Source organism: Loxodonta africana, chromosome 13, assembly GCF_030014295.1.
Source record: "Loxodonta africana isolate mLoxAfr1 chromosome 13, mLoxAfr1.hap2, whole genome shotgun sequence".
NCBI classification, from domain to species: Eukaryota; Metazoa; Chordata; class Mammalia; order Proboscidea; family Elephantidae; genus Loxodonta; species Loxodonta africana.
This window is the reverse complement of record NC_087354.1, coordinates 72,621,473-72,646,971: the sequence shown is the minus strand read 5'-3', so window position 1 is coordinate 72,646,971 and position 25,499 is coordinate 72,621,473. Positions and strand designations below refer to the sequence as shown.

Sequence of the window (25,499 nt, the reverse complement as noted above, 5' to 3'; positions counted from 1 at the left end):
TCTAAAAATATTCAAGAATTGAATGGAGATACATATGTTTAAAATAATACTTAGACCTACATATGCTGTATTTATAATAATTACAATAATAATGATAATATGAGTAATAGCTAACAGTTAATGAGCAATTAATTTTGAGCCAGGTATTATGCTCAAAAAGAGCCCTGGTGGCACAGTGGTTAAGAGCTTGGCTGCGAACTGAAAGATCGACAGTTTGAACCCACCAGCTGCTCAGCGGGAGAAAGATGTGGCAGTCTGCTTCCATAAAGATTACAGCCTTGGAAACCCTGTAGGGCAGTTCTGCTCTGTCCTGTAGGGTCGCTATGAGTCAGAAGCAACTTGACTGCAATGGGACTGCTAAATACTTTGTAAGGATTATGTCACCTTATCTTAAAAAATAGACCAATGAATAGAATGTCTGTTTGGGGTGATAAAAAAGTTTTGGAAATAGATGGTGGTGATGGTTGTATAACAGTGTGGATGTAATGAATGCCACTAAATTGTGTACTTAAAAATGGTTAATATGGCAATCTTATGTATATTTTACTACAATTTGAAAAGAAAACCAATCAATGAGATTGTTGTTCTTGTTAGTTGCTGAGCACTTAACTGTTGTGCCACTAGGGCTCCTGACGAATCAGATAGATGCTATTAATTGACTGTGCTTTGCAAGTGAAGGAGCTAGGGCTTAAAATGTTTGTAACTTGACCAAGATCGTATGACCAGTAAATGGAGGAGTTGTAATTAATTGGTATTGGTTTTTTCAGTGCTTATAATTTGCCAGGCACTGGCCTCATTTTTTACAAATATTATTTCATTGAATCATCACAACAGTCCTGTAAGGTGGATACTACTATTTGTATTTTGCAGTAGAGTAAGGCTCAGAGACATGTTTAGAGTTTTTCAGGTAATAAACCCTAAGCTTCTAAACCTTATAGTTTGCTACTTAACCTGTGGTCAGCAACCAAAGGGTATATCCATGCTTGACTTTGTTTCTTGAAATAGAAGTGTGAAGATAACCTATATCCTTCTGAGAATTTGGTTTTCTTTCATACTTTTTATTTTTCATGGTGCTTTTCCTACCTGTTTGTTGTTTCTAAACTTATTTTTAGACAAGCTAACAAAAACAAAAAGCACAGTGTTACCAAAAAACCTTTTGTATAAATATTATTCTTAATTTGAACCCTGTTGTTGTTCTTAGGTGCTATTGAATTAAACAGCAGAACTGCTCCATAGGGTTTTTGCCTCACTTTGGTATCATCTCAAAAGGGCCCTAGAAGATCTGGAAAACTCCTAGAAAAAGACATCATATTTGGTAAAGTAGGGGGTCAGCAAAAATGAGGGAGCCCATCCATCAAGTGAATTGAAATGATGGCTGCAAGAATGGGTTCCAACATACCAGCGATTGTGAGGATGGTGGAAGACTGGGTGATGGGCATTCTGTTACACATAAGGTCACCATGAGTCAGAACTGATTTGACAGGAACTAACAATAACAATTCTTCAAAAATGTAAAAATCATGAAAGGCAAGGAAAAACTAAGGAATTGTTCTACGTTGGAGAAGACTAGGGAGACATGACAACTAAATGCAATGTGGGATTGAGATACACCGTAATGACCATTGTGGCCATTGCTATGCATACTTGTAGGTTATGGGCCTAGCTTACATTCTCTTCATGGCTTGCTTTTACCCACCCTTCAGCTTTATCTCTCTTCATTCTCTCTTTTTCACACTTTTCCGTTCCATGTATACCACTTAAAAAATAAAAAATAAAAAAATTTTTTTTTCCCATGTATACCACTTACACACTCTCAAATTCTCACTTTGTGCTTCATGCTCTCTCTTCATCAATGTTTGTGTTTTTTTTCTAAGCCTTTTCATATGTTGTTTTCCTGCCTAACTTAGATGTCCTGCATTGTACTCCCGTAACAAATTTTATGTCCCCAGGTTATGGCAGTTGTGACGTATTATAGTAAATGATTTTAAAATTGTCTCCCACTCTTAAATTATAAATGATATTAGGGAAAGAACTATATAAATTTTTGTTTATTAAAATGTACTGAGAATATCGGTTGGAACATTTTAGGCACTTAACAAATATCTGTTGAATGACTGAAAGAAAACAATGTGGGTTTCAAAGTTTAAATGTATGGTAAAAATAGAAGGTAACTGGAAGATCTGGGTTCAGGTGTTTGAGATTTGTTTATTAATTTGTTAATTTTAAAAAATAGCACAGTGAATTGGTTTATGTACCCTGCCTATAACTTGTCTGGTCCTAGCCTGTGTTTAGTATGATTTGGTAACACAAAATCATTCCCTGACCCAAGACTCACTATGAGATCTCTTGTCACTACCCGCTCCCTCAGCCCCTGCAAAGAATTCGTATTTATGTTTTAAAGTTGGCCTAGGGAATAGTTTATTTTTCGATCATGTGAGTTTTTTCTAAAAGTTTACAGAAGAAACTATAAAGCATTGACACATATTTGGTTTGGGACTTAAGTAAGACTCATAGATATCCACGGCCCACAGAAATATATCTCAGTGTGCTACCTTTCAGGTGTTCTCCCATACCCAAACCTCCAGAGACCATCTTTGTCATCGTTGTCAAGAGCTTTTACTATCAGCCTGATTGTTTGTAGTACTTACTGTTGGGAGTTGAACGAAGAGTACTGCATGAACTATAGTGACTATACTAGTTTGCCATTGCTGCTGTAACAAAGGACCTCAAATTTAGTGACTTAAAACAATACAGACATTTACCGGAAAGTTCTGGAGGTCAGAAGTCTAAAATGGGCTGGCAAAGCTGCATTCCTCCCGTATGTTCTAGTGGTGAATCTGTGTCCTTGTCTTTTCTAGCTGCCTTCATTCCTTGTCTCACAGACCCTTCCTCCATTTTCAAAGTAAGTAGCAGAGCATCTTCAAATATCATTCTGACTCAGCTTCTGTTGTCATATCTCCCTCTTTTCCTCTGCTTCTTTTTTCACATCACCTCCCCTCTCTTTAGCTCCCTTGCCTCTTCTTATAACGGTCCTATGATTACATTGGACTCTCTTAGATAATCCAGGATTATCTTCCCATCTGAAACCATTAATTTAATCACATCAGCAAAGTCCTTTTGTCACGTAAGGTAACATATTTGTAGGTTCCAGGGATTAGGATTTTGGGGGGCCATTATTCAGCCTACCAAAATGTCCTCTTACTCCTTTCTTTAAGATGATATATTGGCATTATATTGCATAATAATTAAGAGTATTGGCTTTTAAGTAAGGCAGACCTTGGTTTGAATCTCTTAGAATGTATACTGGCAGAGCACTTGGTTCTTCGTTATTTTTCAGTAATGCTATGTACTTGACCACTTTGATCTTCAGTTTTCTTATCTTTTTTCATTAGTAAATAGGCATGTTATGTCACAGGGATTAAATATGAGATATGAAATGCTTTGCATAGTAGCTTGGTACAGAAAAAAATGATAGATATTAATATAAAAATCAGAATAAAACTAAAACTTTTAGAACAAACCATAGGGATAATCCTTCAGGACTTAGCTTTTGACAATGGATTCTTAGATATGACATGAAAACCATGAGTAAAAAAAGACAAGTAAAATGGTCTTCACCAAAATTGAAAACTTTTGTGCATCAAAAGACTTATGCATCAAAGAATTTTATCAGCAGGATGAAAAGACAACCTACAGAATGGGAAAACATATTTGGGAACATATTTATATTTCCAAAATATGTTTAAAGAACTCCTAAAAACAAAAAGGCAAGCAACCCAGTCAAAAATGGGCAAATAACTTGAATAGACATTTAACCAGAGAGTATATACAAATGGTCAGTAAGCACATGAAAAGATTGTCAAAGTCATTAATCACTAGGGAAATACATATCAAAACCACAGTGAGATTTTACTTTACCCCTACTAGGATGGCTATTATCCAAAAAATGAAAAACAGCAAGTGTTAGTGAGAATGTAGAGAAATTGGAACTCTCATCTGCTGCTGATTGGATTGTAAAATGGCACACTTACTGTGGAGAACCATTCCTTAAAAGGTTAAACAAAGCATTACCGTATAATCCAGCTAGGTATAAACCCAAAAGACTTGAAAGCAGGGACTCAAACAGGTCTGTGTTCATTGCAGCATTATGCATAATAGCTCAAATGTGGAAACAATCCAAGGTGTCCATAAACAGATGAATGAATAAATAAAGGGTGATAAATATATGTGAATAACATATTAATATTATTCAGCCATAAAGAGAAATGGAGTTCTGATACATGCAACAACATGGGTAAACCTTGAAAATATAATGCTGAGTGAAACAAGTCAGATACAAAAGGACAAATATTTTATGATCCCACTTATGTGAAATATCTAGAATATGTAAGTGAATAGAGATCAAAGTTTATTAGTGGTTACCACTTCCCAGGAGCAGTTGGGATGGAGGAAGGGGAAATTTCTGCTTAAGGGGCACTGAGTTTCTGTTAAGGTTAAGAAAAAAATTTCAAAATGGATAATGGTGATACTTGCAGCACATGGCAAATATCTCTGAATTGTAGATGTAAAAATAGTTGAAATTGCAAATATTTTCTTATATATGTTTTGCCACAATTTAAAAGGGTAGAATAAAAGCATTAAGACGGACATGCCTAATGCCTTATTTATTTATTTTTATGGAGGTATAATTGGCCTACAATGAAGTACACGTATTTGAAGTGTGTGATTTGATAATTTTGGCTTATATTCACACCATTAAGACCATTATCACAATCAAGCAGTTTTCTCCTGCCATTTTGTGATTTCCTTCTCCTCCTCCTCCCCACCTCCAGACAACCCTTGATCTGTTGTTACTATAGTTTACCTTTTCTGGAATTTTATGTAAATGGAATCATACACTCTGGCTTCCTACACTCAGCATGGGCCAGGGTGGTTCAGTGGTAGTATTCTTGCCTTCTGTGTGGGAGACCTGGGTTCACTTTCGCCTTATGCACAGCCACCAGTCATCTGTCAGTGGAGACTTGCTTGTTGCTATCATGCGGAGCAGGTTGCAGCAGAGCTTCCTGACTAAGGTTGACTGGAAAGAAAAAGGTCTGGCCGTATAGTTCTGAAAATTAGCCAGTGAAAACTGTATGGATCACAGTGGTCTGATCTGCAACTGATAATGGAGATGGTGCAGGACTGGGCAGCATTTGGTTCCATTGTGCATGGCGGCACCATGAGTTGGGAATTGACTCAACAGCAGCTAACAACAACAAACAACATGCACACTAATAATTATTTTGAGATTCATCCACTCTGTTACGTGTATCAATAGTTCATTTCTATGTAATCCGTAGAAATGAATACAACGGTAGTATGCCATTCTATGGATATACCACCATTTATCTGTTTGAGTTAATGGACACGAGGTTGTTTCTTTCCTGTCCTCTGTTCATTTTGTCAAAGTGAGTGGAATCAAGTTGTTCATAATATTCCGTTATTATCCTTTTTTGTCTGTGAAGACTGAAGTGTTGCTGTCTCATTCTTGATAGTGGTAATTTGTGTCTTTTCTCTTTTTTGCCTAATCGATTTTTCAGGATTATTGATGCTGTAAAAAATTAGCTTTTTATTTCACTGATTTTTCCTTTTCTCTTTTCTACTTACTTGATTTCTACTCTGCTTTTTATTGTACTGTTTTTTTTCCTTTGGGTTTAATTTGCTCCTCTTTTTTCAGCTAGTTAAGATCATTGCTTTTAGACTTTTCTAATACAGCCACTTAGTGCTATAAATTTAGTGCTAAGGTACAGTTTTAGTGACATCCCACATGTTTAGACTTTTTTTTTCCATTTTCATTCAGTTCAAAATACTTTCTAAATTCCCTGTTTTAATAATTTTTATTGTGCTTTAAGTGGAAGTTTACAAATCAAGTCCTCCTCTCATACAAAAACCCATATACACCTTGCTACACACTCCCAATTACTCTCTGCCTAATGAGACAGCCCGCTTTCTCCCTCCACTCTCTCTTTTCATGTGCATTTCGCCAGCTTCTAACCCCCTCCACCCTCTCATCTCCTCTCCAGGCCAGAGATACCAACATAGTCTCAAGTGCCCACCTGATCCAAGAAGCTCACTCCTCACCAGCAACCCTCTCCAACCCATTGTCCAATCCAATCCATGTCTCAAGAGTTGGCTTCGAGAATGGTTCCTGTCCTGGGCCAACAGAAGATCTCGGGGCCATGACCACCGGGGTCCTTCTAGTCTAAGTCAGACCGTTAACTCTGGTCTTATGAGAATTTGGGGTCTGCAGCCCACTGCTCTCCTGGTCCCTCTGGGGTACTCTGTTGTGTTCCCTGTCAGGGCAGTCATCGGTTGTAGCCAGGCACCATCTAATTCTTCTGGTCTCAGGATGATGTAGTCTCTGGTTCACGTGGCCCTTTCTGTCTCTTGGGCTCGTAATCGGCTTGTGTCCTTGGTGTTCTTCATTCTCCTTTGATCCAGGTGGGTTGAGACCAATGGATACATCTTAGATGGCTGCTTGCTAACATTTAAGACCCCAGACGCCACTCTTCAAAGTGGGATGCAGGATGTTTTCTTAATAGATTTTATTATGCCAATTGACTTAGATGTCCCCTAAAACCATGGTCCCAGACCCTTGCCCCTGGTATGCTGGCCTTTGAACCATTCAGTTTATTCAGGAAACTTCTTTGCTTTTGGTTTAGTCCAATTGTGCTGACCTCCCCTGTATTGTGTACTGTCTTTCCCTTCACCTAAAGTAGTTCCTATCTACTATCTAATTAGTGAATGCCCCTCTCCTACCCTCCCTCCCACCCCCTCTCGTAACCACAAAAGGATGCTTTCTTCTCAGTTTAAACTATTTCTCAAGTTTTTGTAATAGTGGTCTTATGCAACATTTGTCCTTTTGCAACTGACTCATTTCACTCAGCATAATGCCCTCCAGGTTCCTCCACGTTATGAAATGTTTCACGGATTCCTCACTGTTCTTTATCGATGCGTAGTATTCCATTGTGTGAATATACCGTAATTTATTTATCCATTCATCTGTTGATGGGCACCTTGGTTGCTTCCATGTTTTTGCTATTGTAAACAGTGCCGCAGTAAACATGGGTGTGCATATAACTGTTCGTGTAAAGGCTCTTATTTCTCTAGGATCAAGGAATGGGAATGCAGGATCGTATGGTAGTTCTATTTCTATCTTTTTAAGGAAGTGCCAAATCGATTTCCAAAGTGGTTGTACCCTTTTAGATTCCCACCAGCAGTGTAGAAGTGTTCCAATCTCTCCACAACCTCGCCAACATTTATTGTTTTGTGTGTTTTGGATTAATGCCAGCCTTGTTGGAGTGAGACGGAATCTCACTGTAGTTTTGATCTGCATTTCTCTATTGGCTAATGATCGTGAATATTTCCTTATATATCTGTTAGCTACCTGAGTGTCTTCTTTAGTGAAGTGTCTATTCATATCTTTTGCCCATTTCTTCACTGGGTTATTTATCTTTTTGCTGTTGAGTTTTTGTAGTATCATGTAGATTTTAGAGATCAAGCGCTGATCAGAAATGTCATAGCTAAAAACTTTTTCCCAGTCTGTAGGTAGTCTTTTTACTCTTTTGGTGAAGTCTTTGGGTGGGCATAGGTGTTTGATTTTTAGGAGCTCCTAGTTATCTAGTTTTTCTTCTGCATTCTTAATAATGTTTTGTATACTGTTTATGCCATGTATTAGGGGTCCTAACATTGTCCCTGGTTTTTGCTCCATGATCTTTATCATTTTAGATTTTATATTTACGTCTTTGATCCATTTTGAGTTAGTTTTTGTGGGTGGAGTGAGATGTGGGTCTTGTTTCATTTTTTTGCAGATGGATATCCAGTTATGCCGGCACTATTTATTAAAAAGACTGTCTTTTCCCCATTTAACTGTTTTGGGGCCTTTGTCAAATATCAGCTGCTCATGTGTGGATGGATTTATGTCTGGATTTTCAGTTCTGTTCCATTGGTCCATGTATCTGTTGTTGTACCAATACCAGGCTGTTTTGACTACTGTGGCGGTATAAAAATAATAGGTTCTAAAATCAGGTAAAGTAAGGCCTTCAACTTTGTTCTTCTTTTTCAGTAATGCCTTATTTATCCACGGCCACTTTCCCTTTGGTATGAAGTTGATGATTTGTTTTCCATCTCATTAAAGACTGTCATTGGGATTTGGATTGGAATTGCATTAAATGTATAAATGGCTTTTGGTACAATAGACATTTTTATAATGTTAAGTCTTTCTATCCATGAGCAAGGTATGTTTTCCGCTTATGTAAGTCTCTCTTGGTTTCTTGCAGAAGTGCTTTGTAGTTTTCTTTGTATAAGTCTTTTACATATCTGGTGAGATTTATTCTTAAGTTTTTTATCTTCTTGTCCGCTACTGTAAATTGCATTGATTTGGTGATTTCCTCTTTGCTGTTCTTTTTGTTGGTGTAGAGGAATCCAACTAATTTTTGTATGTTTACTTTTATCCCTATACTCTGCTGAACTCTTTTAATAGTTTCAGTAGTTTTCTGGAGGATTCCCTAGGGTTTTCTGTGTATAGGATCATGCCATCTGCAAATGGAGATACTTTTACTTCTTCCTTGCCAATCTGGATGCCCTTTATTTCTTTATTTAGCCTAATTGCTCTGGCTAGGACCTCCAACACAGTGTTGAATAAGAGTGGTGATAAAGGGCATCCTTCTCTGGTTCCCGATCTCAGTGGGAATGCTTTCAGGCTCTCTCCATTTAGGTTGATGTTGGCTGTTGGCTTTGTATAAATGCCCTTTATTATGTTGAGGTATTTTCCTTTTATTCCTGTTTTGCTGAGAGTTTTTATCATGAATGAGTGTTGAACTTTGTCAAATGCCTTTTCTGCATCAATTGATAAAAACATGATTTTTGTCTTTTTTATTTATGTGGTGGATTCCATTAATTGTTTTTCTAATGTTGAATCATCCCGGGATACCTGGTATGAATCCCACTTGGTCATGGTGAATTATTTTTTTGATATGTTGTTGAATTCTATTTGGCTAGAATTTTGTTGAGGATTTTTGCATCTACATGCAAGAGGAATATAGGCGTATAATTTTCTTTACTTGTGGTGTCTGTACCTGGTTTTGGTATCAGGGATATGGTGGCTTCATAGAATGAGTTTGGTAGTATTCCTTCCTTTTCTATGCGCTGAAATACCTTTAGTAGTAGTGTTGTTAACTCTTCTCTGAAAGTTTGGTAGAACTCTGCATTGAAGCCATCCGGACCAGGGTTTTTTTTTTGTGGGGAGTTTTTTGATTACTTTTTTCAATCTCTTCTTTTGTTACGGGTCTATTTAGTTGTTCTACCTCTGTTTTTGTTAGTTTAGGTAGGTAGGTAGTGTATTTCTAGGAATTCATCCATTTCTTCTAAGTTTTCAAATTTGTTTGAGTACAGATTTTCACAGTAACCTGATACGATTCTTTTAATTTCATTTGGGTTTGTTGTAATATTGCCCATCTCATTTCTTATCCAGGTTATTTGCTTCCTCTCCTGTTTCTCTTTTGTCAGTTTGGCTAGTGGTTTATCAATTTTGTTGAGTTTTTCAAAGAACCAGCTTTTGTTCTTGTCAATTCTTTCAATTATTTTTCTGTTTTCTCTTTCATTTAGTTCAGCTCTAATTTTTATTATTTATTTTCTTCTGGTACCTGTGCGTTTCTTTTGTTGCACTCTTTCTATTTGTTCAAGTTGTAGGGATAGTTCTTTGATTTTGGCCCTTTTTTCGTTTTGGATGTGTGCATTTATTGATATAAATTGGCCTCTGAGCACCGCTTTTGCTGTGTCCCAAAGGTTCTTATAGGAAGTGTTTTCATTTGCATTGGATTCTCTGAATTTCTTTATTCCACCCTTAATGTCTTCTATAATCCGGTCTTTTTTGAGCAGGGTGTTGTTCACTTACCAAGTGTTCGATTTCTTTTCTCTGCTTTTCCTGTTATTGATTTCCACTTTTATGGCCTTACGGTCAGAGAAGATGCTTTGTAGTATTTAAGTGTTTTGGATTCTGCTAAGGCTTGCCTTATGACTTAATATGTGGTCTATTCTAGAGAATGTTCCATGTGCAGTTGGAAAGAAAGTATACTTAGTCGCTGTTGGGTGGAGTGTTCTGTGTATGTCTATGAGGTTAATTTGGTTGATTGTGGCATGTAGATCTTCCGTGTCTTTATAGTTTCTTTCTGGATGTCCTGTCCTTCACCAAAAGTGGTGTGTTTGAAGTCTTCTACTACTATTGTGGAGCTGTCTATCTCACTTTTCACTGCTGATAGATTTTGTTTTATGTATCTTGCAGCCCTGTCATTGAGTGTATAAATATTTAATATGGTTATATCTTCTTAGTGTATTGTCTCTTTAATCATTATATAGTGTCCTTCATTATCCTTTATGATGGATTTAACTTTAATGTCTGTTTTGTCAGAAATTAATATCGCCACTCCTGCTCTTTTTTGGTTGTTGTTTGCTTGATATATTTTTTTCCATCCTTTGAGTTTTTGTTTGTTTGTGTCTCTAAGTCTAAGGTGTGTCTCTTATAGGCAGCATATAGACGGATCTTGTTTTTTAATCCATTTTGCCACTGTCTCTTTATTGGTGCATTTAGTCCATTTACATTTAGGGTAATTATGGATAAGTATGAATTTAGCGCTGTCATTTTGATGTCTTTTTTTGTGTGTTGTTGCAGTTTCTTCTTCCCACTTTCATGTGTTGAGTAGATTTTCTTTATATATTGTCCTTTCCTCATATCTGTTGTTGTTGATTTTGTTTCTGCTGAGTCTGTATTTTTCTCTTGTATTTTATTTTGATGAGCAGGATAGTTTTTCTCCTTTGTGGTTACCTTATCATTTACCCTTATTTTTCTAAATTTAAAACTAACTTTTATTTCTTTGTATCCCCGTATCTTCCTCTCCGTGTGGAAGGTGTATGATTACATTTCTTAGTCCCTCTTCATTGCTTTAATGTTGTCTTCTTTTATATAATAACATCGCTGTTACCCTGTTTTGGGCTTTTTTTTTTTCCCTTAATATTCTGGCTTTGTTTTTTTTAGATTTCTCTGTCTGGGTTGACTTATGGTTGCTCAGCCCAGTGTTCTACTCTTTGGTTGATATCTGATATTATTGATTTTCTAATTAAAGAACTCCCTTTACTATTTCTTGTAGTTTTGGTTTGGTTTTCACAAATTCCCTAAACTTGTGTTTATCTGGAAATGTCTTAATTTCACATTCATATTTAAGGACAGTATGGTAGATAGATGATTCTTGGTAGGCAATTTGTTTTCTTTCAGTTTCTAAAATATGTCATCCCATTGCCTTCTTGCCTGCATGGTTTCTGCCGAATAGTCGCAGTTTATTCTTATTGGCTCTCCTTTGTAGGTGACTGTTTGTTTATGTATCGCTGCTCTTACAATTCTCTCTTTATGTTTGGTTTTGGCAAGTTTGATTATAATATGCCTTGGTGACTTTGTTTTCAGATCTACCCTATGTGGAGTTCGATGAGTATCTTGGATAGAAATCTTTTCATCTTTCACACCATCATGGAAGTTTTCTGTCAACAAATCTTCAAGAATTCCCTCTGTATTTTCTGTTATCCCTCCCTGTTGTGGTACTCCAATCACTCGTAGGTTATTTCTCTTGATAGAGTCCCACATGATTCTTAAGGTTTTATTCATTTTTTTAAAATTCTTTTATCAAATTTTTCTTCAAATATATTAGTGCCAAGTGATTTATCTTCGAGTTCACAAATTCTAGCTTCTACTTGCTCAATTCTGCTCCTCTGACTTTCCACTGAGTTGTCTAATTCTGTAATTTTATTGTTAATCTTCTGAATTTCTGATTCCTGTCTGTCTATGGATTTTTCCAGCTTATTAAACTTTTCATTATGTTCCTGAATAATCTTTCTAATTTTTTCAGTTGCTTTATCTGTGTTTTCCTTGGCTTGCTCTGCGTATTGCCTCATTTCCTTCCTGATGTCTTGAAAGGTTCCGTATATTAAAGTTTTGTATTCTGGCTCTGGTAATTCCAGGGATGCTCTTTCATCTAGAAGATCCCCGGATTCTTTGTTTTGAGAGCCTGTTGAGGTTATCATGGTCAATGTCTTTATATGGCTTTATATTGATTGTTTTCTCTGAGCCATGTGTAAGTTATTGTATTAGTTTATACTTGCTAATTGTGTCATAGCTTCTTGCTTTGTTTTGTTTTGGTATACCCCTATGGGTTGTTTGAGTGAGGTAGCTTGGATATTTTTGCCTTTGGAGCTCTGGTGTCCTGTCCCCAGCTGGCTAGAGCTGTTATCAGGTATATCAGTCTAGGATTCCATTCAATTTTCTTGTATGACTTCATCTCAGGTTTCTAGGTAGTTGATCATCAAGTGTGCGGTAGTGGCTCTTAGAGGGGCTGGGGTGATTGGTGTATATACCTCTATCTGATTGTAGCAGGGGGTCATGCTCTGAACAAGGCAGGGGGCTGAGAGCCAACCTCCAAGTGTCTCTGAGGAAAATGCGTCCCTGTTCCCTAGAGTGTGCTAGTGGTTGGGTTCTGCAGATGGACCATGGGCACCCAAAGTTTTTGGTTGTAAGGCTTGGGAGGTACCAGTTATCTTTGGACCCCTGTTGCGGGTGGCTGGGTGACCTGAGTGGGGCCACCAGTCCTTAAGTCCCTGATGTGGGTACGTGAGGACCTTGTTTAATAGGCAAAGGGATGTGAAGCATCAAACACCCACCTCTCTACTGCACAGCTGAAATGGTTGGAGTTTGCCAACAAGGTTCTGTTGTCCCAAAATAGGCCCACACAGGTCCATGCAGAAGGAAAAGGTACTCAAGGTCCATGGATGTTTTATGCCAGGATAGGAGCTGCTTCTGTCCTGAGCTCCCCAGGTTAATGGAGGTAGGAAATCATCTTTTGCCCTCAACTGCTAAGTTTTTTCTTCCCTAAAGCCGGGAGGATGGCTCTAGGTGCTCACCAGGGTCTATCTCAGGCCCAGGGATTCAGCTGCTGAAGCCGGCTTGGGAGTGTGGGTGGTGCAGTAAAATATACACAAGTACTTAGCTTTTGCCGAGAGCGCCGTTCTTCTCAGTTTCCGGAGGTGTGAGTAGGCTGTGCGGCTGGCTTCTTCTCCCTGAGGAAGTGACGGCCAAACGCTAGTACCAGCCCGCTGCCGTCACCACCTCCGCTCCGGGAGTGGTGCTTGAGGGCTCCCTGCGATTCAGGTCTGGTAACTCCTCTCCACTTCTGAACGGTCTCTTCCTCCTCCTGCCCCGTGTTGGTTGTCTAAGCTTGCCTTTGTTGCTCAGGGCTCCCAGCTTGTCACAAATATACATGTTTCACTTGTTTTTTCGGGTCTTTGTTGTAAAGAGGGCTCGCCAGAAGTGTCTGTCTATTCCGCCATCTTGGCTCCACCTCTCCTAAATTCCCTTTTGATTTCTTCCTTGACCCAGGGGTTATTTAGAAGAGTGTTATTTAGTTTGCACATATTTGGGGGGATATTGCAGAGATCTTTTTAGTGATTTTTCATTTAATTCCACTGTTGTCAGAAAATATACTTTGTATCATGTCAATCCCTTTAAACTTATTGAAGCTTGTTTTATGCCTCAGAAGATAGTTTATCTTAGTGAATGTTTCATATACATTTGAGAAGAATATGAATTATGTTGTCATTTGGTGTTGTGTTCTGTATTGCCTATTAGGTCAAGTTGGTTAATAGTGTTTTTCACGTCCTGTATAACCTTACTGATTTTCTGTCTAGTTTCCCTATCAATTATTGAGAAAAGGATATTGAAATCTCTGATGGTGGCTCTTTCTCTGGCCTCTGATAATTTCCTTACATTCATGCAATTATTTGTACTCTGCAAAATACTCAGAATACTCTGCACATCTATGGTGTTCTTTCTCTTTGCAGTACTGTCCTCATCAGTACTCTGTCCTGCGAATTGTTGCTACTTTTTTTCTAGACTCTTAACTCTGTCTCTTCAGGTGAGGGAGTCTGCAGGCCTTCGCCTAGGTTCCTCCTTTCTTTAGTGCAGGCTGGAAACCCTCAGCACAGTGAGCTAGGGAATTGTAGGACTCGCCTTGATTGTTTTCCTTCCCTCAGGGATCTCTGTCCATCATTGCATAATGTCTAGTGTCATGAAAGCCATTGTTCATATATTTTTTGTGACTTTTTTTTTTTTTTCAGTATCTTGGGTAAGTTGCTGTTGTATCTTGGCCAGAAGTGGAAGTTCTCCCTGTATTTATTTATTATAGCAAAATCATTGATACTTACTAGGTACTGTCTAATATAATAGATACACAGATCTGAATAAGTCAAGTACACTATACAGGAATTCACAATCAAACAGGAAAACATATATATATATAGAACCAAAATCCGTTGCCATTGAGTTGATTCCAACTCATAGCAGCCCTGTAGGACAAGGTAGAACTGCCCCCATAGGCTTCTAAGGTTGCAGTCTTTACTGAAGCATACTGCCACATCTTTCTCAAAGGAGTGGCTGGTTGGTTCGAACCACTGACCTTTCAGTTCGCAGCCGAGCACTCAACCACTGCACCATGAGGGCTCCTTTAAAAATATATATATTTATTTTATTTTTTTTAGATACCCATAAATAACTATAATCTCCTATGACAACTACTGTTCAAACTCTACTATTATAAACAAAATGATGTGACAACACAAATGAGTAATTAATTCTGTCTAGGCGTAGGGTAAGCGGTGACGTTTAAACTGGTTTTGAAAGGTTAGTGAATTTTGCCACATGGAAAAGGAGCATGTTTGTGTCTTCTTGTTATGTGATCAATCACCTTCCCCCCTTAGGTTCCTTTAGTGCCTACATGGAAATTATGAAGAAGCCATGAAAACTTATTTTAAAACTGTTAGGGAATGCAAAATGGAATGCAAATGGAACTGCCATTTTGGAAAATTATTTGGCCATTTCGTATAAAGTTACTGTATTACCCAGAAATCCCACTCCTGCTCGCAGGTGTTTCCCCATGCTGAATGAAAATTTAGTTCACTCAAAAAAGTTGTATCTGAGTGTTTGTAGGAGATGAAAATATCTGTGGTGTATCTCTACAGTAGATTACTATTCAGTAATAAAAAGAATAAATTACTAATACATGCAACAACATGGATGAATCTTAAGTTTATTACACTAAGAGTCTGTATGACATTCTGGAATAGGCACATTATAGGGGCAGAAATCTAAATTAGTGATTTTAGAGGTTAACTGCAAAGGGGAACAGGATTTTTTTTTTTTTTTTCATAATGAAACTGTTGTATATCTTGATTGTGTTTGGTGGTTATACAACTGTGTAGAAAAGAGTTGACATAAAAGTCCTGAGATTGCTATCCCTAGGAAGGTCTGCGTACAAGCTTCGCCCTTAGCTAACATATGGGAACTTGGATGGTAAACTGCACTGATATAAAACTGTCCCTAAATTATGATTGGCTCAGTGTGTCTAGATTATTTTTGCAAACAGTGCAGTTTATGTTAAACACCTGTTTTCATTCTGAGAGTCTGGAATTATGAGACATGCTAGGCAGAAGTGTCTGTGTGATCAGCCCTAAATAAGAGCTTTGGGCGCAAAGTCTCCAGTGAGCCTCCTTAGATGACATTTCACATGCGTAATCACAACTCATTGCTGAAGGAATTAATCACATCCTGGGACTCCACTGAGAGATGACTCTTGAAGCTTGTACCTGGTTTCCTCCAGACTTCACCGCAATGTACCTTTGTTAATTTTGCTTTATATCCTTTCACTGTAATAAATCATAGCCATGAGTTCAAGTATATGCTGAGTCCTCCAAGTCGTCTTAGAAACATTGACCCTGGAGGTCTTGGGGACCTCTGGCATGATAACTATATGCATTTATTAAAGCTCATAGAAGCGTGTATGAATTACATCTTTTTAAAAAACTGCTTATTGTGTTTAAAAAGAAATACATTTAAGAAAGAAAAAGAACCGCGGTTTTTAAAAAACCAAACGAAACCTGTTGCCATCGAGTCAATTCTGACTCATAGCAGCCCTATAGGACATAGTAGAACTGCCTCATAGAGTTTCCAAGGTGCACTTGGATTCGAACTGCTAGGGTTTTGGCTAGCAGCTGTAGCACTTAACCACTGTGCCACCAGGCTTTCCACCCAAAAGTTATTAGGCTTCTTAAATTCGCAATCTTTTTGTAAATGGAAACCTTGGTGGCATAGTAGTTAAGAGCTACAGCTGTTAACCCAAAGGTCATCAGTTCAGATCCACCAGGTGCTCCGTGGAAACCCTGTGGGGCAGTTCTACTCTGTCCTATAGGGTCACTATGACTTGGAATCGACTCAATGGCAACGGGTTTGAGTTTTGGGTTTTCATAATTAGAAGAAAATTATCTCATGAGGTAAGCTTGGCATAGAAGAATGATCATAGATTTTGGACTCATACAGCTCTGAATTTGAAACTCAGGTCTTTTGGTTTGCAGTTGTTTGACCTTTGAAAAATTATGTGATGTGACCTTATTGTACTCAGTTTCCTCAGCTCTTAAATGGCAGTGTTAATTCTTTGTGCACACTGTAGGATCGATTACCTAGAATAACATGTAAACACAGAACTTGGCAAATTCAGTCACTTGATATTGTTATTATTATTTTAAAACTCAATGCAAACAAAAGATATCTATAATTTTTCTATTTTTCTATGTCTCAAGAGAAAAAGGTCTAAGAAATAAAGACAAGAAAGTTGGGTGTGGGGGAGACAAAAGGTGGTTTGGGCCGTCCCTGAGGTAAGTAGTGTAATTCTTTTTCAGGGGAGTGTCTTAGTCTTTGTTCATTTAAGAGCAAGACGTTATTAAGAGGGGCAAATTCCCGAAGGGCTGCTAAGGGACTGTGAATGAGCAGCTCAAATTTCTAACTTGTGGAAACTTTGTGGGTAAAAGAACATTTTCTTCAGAAGATAAGAATAACACATATAAGTTTTTTTTTTCTTAAAGGAAGTTTCCTAACTCTGTCCTTTATAGCATATATTATATTTTTGTTTCAAATTTTTAGTTTTTTTTTTTTTTAGTGAGCAGTTAATTTAATAAACAGTTTTATTTTATAAAGCAAATATTATTCAGTGCATTTTGTGCCTTATGAAATCTTTTGGGTATTCATAACTGGAGAGGATCGAATTGTTGATGGTATGTATGGTAGTTCAGGACACCAAAGTTCACTTTAGGACACCAAAGTTCACTTAGTGGCTGCCATTGGAATTATAGTCAAAATACCCAAGAAGAAATAGTCTCTCTTAAGTTTACCTTGTACCTATAACCACTTCAAATAATAACTATCTTAACAGACTTTTCAGCTGTAAACACCAAAATACAAAAAAACTAAAGAAAGAGTGGACCAATTTGGCATTACCAAAACCAAACCAAACCCAGTGCGATGAAGTCTATTCTGACTCATAGCGACCCTAAAGGACAGAGTAGAGCTGCCCCATAGAGTTTCCGAGGAGCGCCTGGCAGATTCAAACTGCTGACCCTTTGGTTAGCAGTCCCTAGCACTTAACCACTATGCCACCAGTGTTTCCTAATTTGGCATTATTCCAACTTAATTCCAACAGACACTTATTTAATGCTTGCTGTGTGCTGGGTGATGTACCTAGGTGCTAGCAGTACAGGGATGAATGAAACTCGTTCCCTGTCCTTGAGCAGTGTGCTATTAGTACCAAGACCTTCTCTAAGATCGCTATATCTGAAGCCACTCTTTCCATCCCTATTGAGGTGGAGGGATAAACTGAATCACAATTAGCGTGTCCCTTTACTCCACCATTTTATACAGGTAAAATACCAAACAAAATCTGTTGTCATCAAGTTGATTCCGACTCATAGTGACCATATAAGTCAGAGTAGAACTGCCCCATAGGATTTCCAGGGAGCAGCTGGTGAATTCAAACTGCCAGCCTTTTGGTTAGCAGCTGTAGCTCTTAACCACTGTGCCACCAGGGCCCCAAATCACTCTATAAGGAACATTAATTCAAATACATGAAAATTTGAAGTTTTGCGTGTCACAAAATAAATGAAACCACAGCCTAGAAAAAGATATTCATGGTATGCATAATAAACAAAAGACAGAAACATATGTACATACCTATATGTATACATACGTATATTGTTGTTAGGTGCCGTCGAGTTGGTTCTGACTCATAGCGACCCTGTGCACAACAGAACGAAACACTGCCCGGTCCTGCACCATCCTTAACAATCATTGTTATGCTTGAGCTCATTGTTGCAGCCCCTGTGTCAATCCACCTCGTTGAGGGTCTTCCTCTTTTCTGCTGACCCTGTACTCTGCCAAGCATGATGTCCTTCTCCAGGGACTGATCCCTCCTGACAACATATGTGTATATATGCATATGTATATAGTCATATGTAAAGGAACCTTGTTGGAGCAATGGTTAAGTGTTTGGCTGCTATCTTAAAGGTTGGTGGTTTGAATCTACCAGCTGCTTTGTGGGAGAAAAGACTTGGTGATCTCTTCCCATAAAAATTACAGCCTAGGAAACCCTATAGGTCAGTTCTACTCTGTTCTCCAGGGTAGCTGAGTCAGAATCAGCTCAGTGGCACACAACAACAACAGCATAGTCATATATATGTATATGAATATATGACCAAATGGTTATATCAAAAGTTAATAGAAAAATATCATGAATTGAGTTGTGTCCCCCCAAAATATGTGTCAGCTTGGTTAGTCCATGATTCTCATTACTATGTGGTTGTCTTCCGTTTTGTGATTGTAATTTTATGTTAAAGAGGATTAGGGTAGAATTGTAACACCCTTAGCCAGGCCACATCCCTGATCCAATGTACAGGGAGTTTCCATGGGGTGTGGCCTGCTCCACCTTTTATCTCTCAAGAGATGAAAGGGAAAGGGAAGCAAGCAGAGAGGGGAAACCTCATACCACTAAGAAAGCAGTGCTGGGAGCAAAGTATGTTCTTTGGACCAGGGGTCCCTGCACAGAGAAGCTCCTAGTCCCAGGGAACATTGATGAGAAGGCCGACAGAGAGAAAGCCTTCACTTGGAGCTGACACATGAATTTGGACTTTGAGCCTACTTTACTGTGAGGAAATAAATTTCTCTTTGTTAAAGCCATTCACTTGTGGTATTTCTGTTATAGCAGCACTAGATAACTAAGACAAAAAGTATAAGAAAAAATATTAAGACTTGATTAGGTAAGTAAAGGACATAAAAAGATAATTCATAAAGAATGATAAATATTATATATATATAATATATATAAGTAAATAAACAAACCAAATATGTTGCTGTCCAGTCAATTCTGATTCATAGTGTACCCATGTGACAGAGTATAACTGCCCCACAGGGCCTTCTAGGTCTCCTAGGCTATAATCTTTATGGGAGAAGATCAGTAGATATTTTCTCCCACAGAATCGCTGGTGTGTTCAAACCCCTGACCTTTTGGTTAGCAGCTGAGTGCTTAACCATTGGGCTACTAGGGTGGTCACTCTCTCTCTCTGTTTCATGTAAAACTTTCTTTAAGGAGTGAACCTGCCATTGCCATGTTTCTCAAAGCTTTTGTTAAGTTGGTATAGGTCTTTCAGAAAGAAGTTTTGCTATGTGTTTTAAAGCCCTAAATATTTTTTTATGCTTTTGGACTATAAATCCTACATCTGAGAATAATTTTAAGAAATAACACTATGCCTTATTTCAGAAAATCTAAATCCACCAAGATGTTAATTATAATAGCAGAAAAGAGGAAGCAGAGTAAATGCCCTTTATAAGGGAATTGAGCACATTGAGTTATATTTACTTACTAGTCCTTTGCTAGCTCTCACCAATTGTTGAATGTACAATATTGCATGCCATTTAAAAATGACAATATTTTGAAATGTATGTATGCTTTAATGTAAATAGGAAAAGTAGGATATAAAAGTTTATATGCACTATGATTGCAACTATTAAACCTGAGGAGCAGAATAAATGAAATCATAGCAGTTGTTTTAGGGCAAGGGACTCCTGGCTGATTTTTTTCTTACCTCTATTTTCTAAACTTTTTATGAGGTTAGTTTGGTTTTATAATTAAATAGTAAATTTATTTTCTGTGAGACTAGTTCATGGAGAATTTAAAGTACTCACTATTACATGTTTGCAAAATTGTACAAAAACGTGGTGCATTTCCGTATTATACTATACCAAACCAGTTGCTGTTGGGTCAGTTCCAACTCATTGCGACCTCATGTGTGTCAGACTAGAACTGTGCTCCACAGGGTTTTCAGTGGCTGATTTTTTCGGAAGTAGATCACCGAGACTTTCCTCCAAGGTGCCCTTGGTGGACTTGAACCTCCAGTTTTCTGTTAGCAGCCAAGTGCACTAACCATTTGCGCCATGTAGGCACTCTATGATACATAACCCAGTGCTGTTGGTTAAGAACAGTTAAAAAGTAGTTTTCAAAAAGACGATTCTTTGTCTTGGGGACAGAGGTCTCTGGACGTGTTACTGTCTTTTATTGTACCAAAAACCTCATGTCTTTCATCATACCAATTTTTATTATCACTTCCTTTTCCTTCACATCTGGTTCCCTGTGCATATGCAGTGTATATACTTATGTATATATTCAGGTTTTCTGGTTGTGCATTTTCAATTATCTAGTCAGTATATTAGCAGCATTATAAGAAACCTAGGTGACCTGTTCTGAATAATTGTATCCAGTTATAATGGAAAATTTAAATTATAATTTTATTAGTTATGCTTTAGTAAATTATATGTTCTCTTTCTAGAGCATAGAAGATGCAGAAGACTATGATCATACTTTCAAAACCTAAGTCAAGAGAAAAGGAATTGAATGTTAGTTGAAATTTCTTCTTCACTTTATTAACATGTTTTTAAGTGAAAATAGATGGGAATCATATGGCCTTCTGAAACTGAAACAAACAATGTCTATCTAGTGAATAAATAAACAAATGTAGTGTAAGCATAAGGATCACTAGTGGTGTGGCCATTAAGCGCTTAGCTGCTAACCGAAAGGTCAGCAGTTCATACCCACCAGCCACGCCACAGGAGAAAGATGTGACAGCCTGCTTCCATTAGGATTACAGCCCTGGAAACCCTATGGGGCAGTTCCGCTTTGTCCTATAGAGTTGCCATGTGTTGGAATTGCCTCAGTGGCAATGAGTTTGGCTTTTGATTTTGTACAGGCATACAATATAAATACTATTGAGAAGTCAAAAGGAATGATTAGCTGGTATCTACAACAACGTACACAAAGAAGCCGTACACAAAAGCCTGCATATTATCTGATTCCATTTATATGACATTCTCGAATAGACAAAAGTATAGGCACAGAAATCAGATCAGTGGTTTCCAGTGCCTAGCGATAAAAGGAAACAGACTGCGAAGGCACAGAAGGAAACCTTTTGGAGTGATAAAAATATTCCATACCTCAGTTGTGGTGGTGATTAAGGAATGTTTGTCAGAACTTCGCAAACTATACTCCTAAAAAGGGTAGATTTTACTATATGTAAGTAATATCTCAATTTTAAAAAAAAGAACAGGATTCTGTTTCCTCCCTCGCTCTTTTCTCCCATCCCCCCCTCGCCCTTCCATGAAAAACTTACTTTGGAATTCAGTTTAAAATACACAGAATTTAATAGCATATTTTAATTGAAGTGGTAACTAGACAGCTTTGGTGTACTGATACTTAGTGACTGAATAGTAAATGCGTTCTTTGTGTAGATGACTCTGGTATCATTATTCTGGCAGTTGGTAGATATCCCAGCAGAGAACAGATGGGGGAGGGAGAAGCATGTTAGCATCCTCCCACTGAACTGTGTGACCCTTTTTCATAGCTGTCTCTTAGTTATTTCTATATGCCTTAGTGATTCTTTGTTCTTTTACCTATCTAATGATCTGTCACCAAGAAATTAGTCATAATAACTTTCTAACTTGAGTTAATTCCTTTGCTTGCTTTATTCACATTCCTACAGGAGCCTTACAGGGAGTACTGGATCCTTGTAATCCTGGTCCCACAATTGGAGTCAAGCCCTTTGTGAATTTGCCATTTCTGGTACTGCGGCTCTCTCTCTCTGTCTCCTGGGTCCCTCAAGCACAGGGATCTGCTCCTGTCCTTCTTCTTGGTGGTAGTGAGGACCCCCCCTTTCTCCCTCGGAGATGGTTAAGCCTAGCAGGATGGCGGAAGTGACCCACGCACGTGCTTGTTAGGCTTCCATGTACTTCATTTGCATGGGCCCACCTCCACAGGTGTGCATTGTTTGCGTTATTGACAAACTGTCCAGTTCCTTTGTTAGGCCAGAAGCCCCTTGTTAGCATAGTTCCACCCAGTCATTTGGTGAGCCTCTTAGTTATCTAGTGCTGCTGTAACAAAAATACCACAAGTACATGGCTTTAACAAAGAAAATTGTATTTTCTTCCAGTCTAGAAGGCTAGCAGTCCAAATTCAGAGTGTCAGCCCCAGGGGAAGACTTTCTCTGTTGGCTCTTGGAGGGAGGTCTTTCTCATCAATCTTCCCCTGGACTGGGAGTTTCTCCACCCAGGAACCCTAATCCCAAAGGACGCACTCAGCTCCCAGCGCTGCTTTCTTGGTGTTATGAGGTGCCACCTGTCTCTCTGCTGGATTCTCTCTTCTATGTCTCAAAAAAGATTGGCTCAAAACACAATCCAATCTTGCAGATTGATTCCTGCCTCATTAACATAACTGCCGCCTTTCCCACCTCATTAACATCGCAGAGGTAAGATTTGCAACATATAGGAAAATCACATCATGTAACGAAATGGTGGACAATCACACAATACTGGGAATCATGGCCTAGTCAAATTGATACACATTTTTTGAGGGGACACAGTTCAATCCATGACAGTGGGAATTACGACACCTTGGCAAGAAAGGCTGTATAAAAGCAGTCCATCACACCGCAACAAATTATTGATGGACTATAATGTTTTAGGCTATATTAGTATTAATTAATGGAACTCTGCCTCCCATACTCCATTTTAGATAAGATATCAGGACATAATTAGGTTTCTATTTAAAAGAGAAAAACCCTAGGATATATTTTGAGGTCATAACAGCTTTTCATTTTTTATGTTGTCTGTATCTTTTTTTTTTTTTTTGTATCTATAGCCCATTCTAATAACTGGTCATAATTATAACCTAGCTTCATTGAGAAACTTTTAGATAGAAAAGTTTACAAATAGCTTACCAACTGGTCTCCTTGCCTTTAGTCTCTTGACACTATTGCAGCTTCCATAGTAATGTTATTATATATACTCTCTGTTTAAAAATCTAAAGTATGGCTTTTAAGATCACAGAATGCCAGTCCTTAAATCTCCATTGCCTTTCATTTTTCTTGCATCTTTAGGCGCACCTGGTAGCTTGCTGTCTAGACACACCTTGTATTGTTTTTTTGTTTTTTTCTCATGTTCTTCCTGTGTCTTCAATTCTTTTTCCATCTTACCTGCTTGGAAAATTCCTATTTACCTTTCAGAATTTATTTGAAATGTGAGTGCCTCTATATACCTTATGAGCTTTTGCCTCTTCTTTTACTTTATTTGGTAGATTATTTCATTCCTTCTATGTTGTCTTAGTTATCTAGTACTGCTATAACAGAAATACCACAAGTGGGTGGCTTTAATAAACAGAAATTTATTCTCTCACCGTCTAGGAGGCTAGAAGGGTAAATTCAAGGGAAGGCTTTCTTTCTCTGTCATCTCTGGGGGAAAGTCCTTACCATTAATCTTCCCCTTAACTAGGAGTTTCTCAGCACAGGGACCCCAGGACCAAAGGACACACTGTTCTCCTGGCTCTTGTTTCTTGGTGGTATGAGGCCCCCTTGTCTCTCTCAACTGCCTCTAATCCTGCCTCATTGACATCATTGTTGTTAGGTGCTGGTGAGTTGATTCCGACTCATAGTAACCCGATGCACAACAGAACGAAGCACTGCTGGTCCTGCACCATCCTTACAATCGTTGTTATGCTTGAGCTCATTGTTGTAGCCACTGTGTCACTCCACTTCGTTGAGGGTCTTCCTCTTTTCCACTGACCCTGTACTTTGCCAAGCATGATGTCTTTCTTCAGAGACTGATCCCTCCTGACAACATGTCCAAAGTATATAAGACGCAGTCTCATCATCCTTGCTTCTAAGGAGTGTTCTGGTTGTACTTCTTGACATCATAGAGGCAGGATTTACAATACACAGGAAAATCACATCAGATCACAAAATGCTGGACAGTCACACAATACTGGGAATCATGGTTTAGCCAAGTTGACACACATTTTTGGAGGACACAATTCAATCCATAATGTATGTGTTCTCATAGCACTTGATAACTGTATCTGTCAAAGCTCTTACCATATTATGGTACACATTTTCTGTATTTCCTATTGTACTCTAAAGTACTTGGCAAATGGAAGGCCATAGCTTTTTCATTTTTATATTCTCAATCCCTGAACTAGTACCTGGCATATACTAGGTATTCGGTATTTGACACTGAATGAAGAAAAGAACATGATGGGTGTGAGATTCTATGGATACCTCTTCTTATACTTTTCTTTTTTTCTGTTCTTTAACAGGAGAGGTATAGGCGGAATAATCCTAAATTGAATTGTAAATACAGTATAACTGTATGCTTGGGAGTGATATTTATTATATTCAAAATTGTTCTGGTACTTTTATATCAGATTTGCCATTCTGCCAAAGTTTTGTAGGGAACAATGGAGATGATACCCACTGGCATATCTTCTTGCATCAATTTCACATGCTTTTGCCATCTTACTTGACCCTAGCCTTACCTAGACTTCTCTGCCTTCGTAGAATTATGGTGTCTACAAAGTTTTCTCTGAAAATTCAAAATCTGCATCCTAGATCTACCATTGTTCTCTAAATCAGCTGTTCTCTCCAGTTAGTCAGAATTATTATTAATTGAGAGTGACCTTATTTTTAGCTAGGTTGTATTTTGTTAAATTACAATGAGGTACAAATATGAGCACTTCAATAAATTTACCTATTGAAGCTTAATTTGAATTTTTACAAAGGAATATGTTAACCTCATTAAATTACTAGTTCGTAAAGTTTGTGGGAGCTTTCCACTAATCCACCTCTCCTCATCCTTTGTAGATTTTGGAGTAAAATATACATAATCACTTGTGTTATCAAACAAAATTCCCATTTTCCTACCATGCTCTTGCTTCTTTTTACCAAATCTTGTACACTCATATCTGCACCCTACAGCAGTAGTTCTCAACCTTGTCTGTATAGTAAATTTGGGAAGCTTTAAAACATCCGTTTGTCCTTCCTGTACTCTGAGAGATTTAATTGGTCTGCTGTGTAACCTTCGTATCTGGATTTTTAAAAATTCCCTAGGGATTCTTTTTCCAGACAAGTTCGTGCTTTGAGAGGGAACAAATTGCTACAATGCTGTAGGATACAGGTGGTATCTTGCAGTTTTATGGAGCACCCTTATCACATTGACATATTTGCAAAAT

General features: G+C 38.0%; 1 protein-coding gene across 5 annotated transcripts in view; it reads left to right on the top strand.

Moving 5' to 3' along the window:
• LRBA (LPS responsive beige-like anchor protein) overlaps positions 1-25,499 on the top strand; it is a 766,566-nt gene that overhangs the window by 352,988 nt on the left and 388,079 nt on the right. The gene's annotated exons all lie outside the window — the stretch shown is intronic.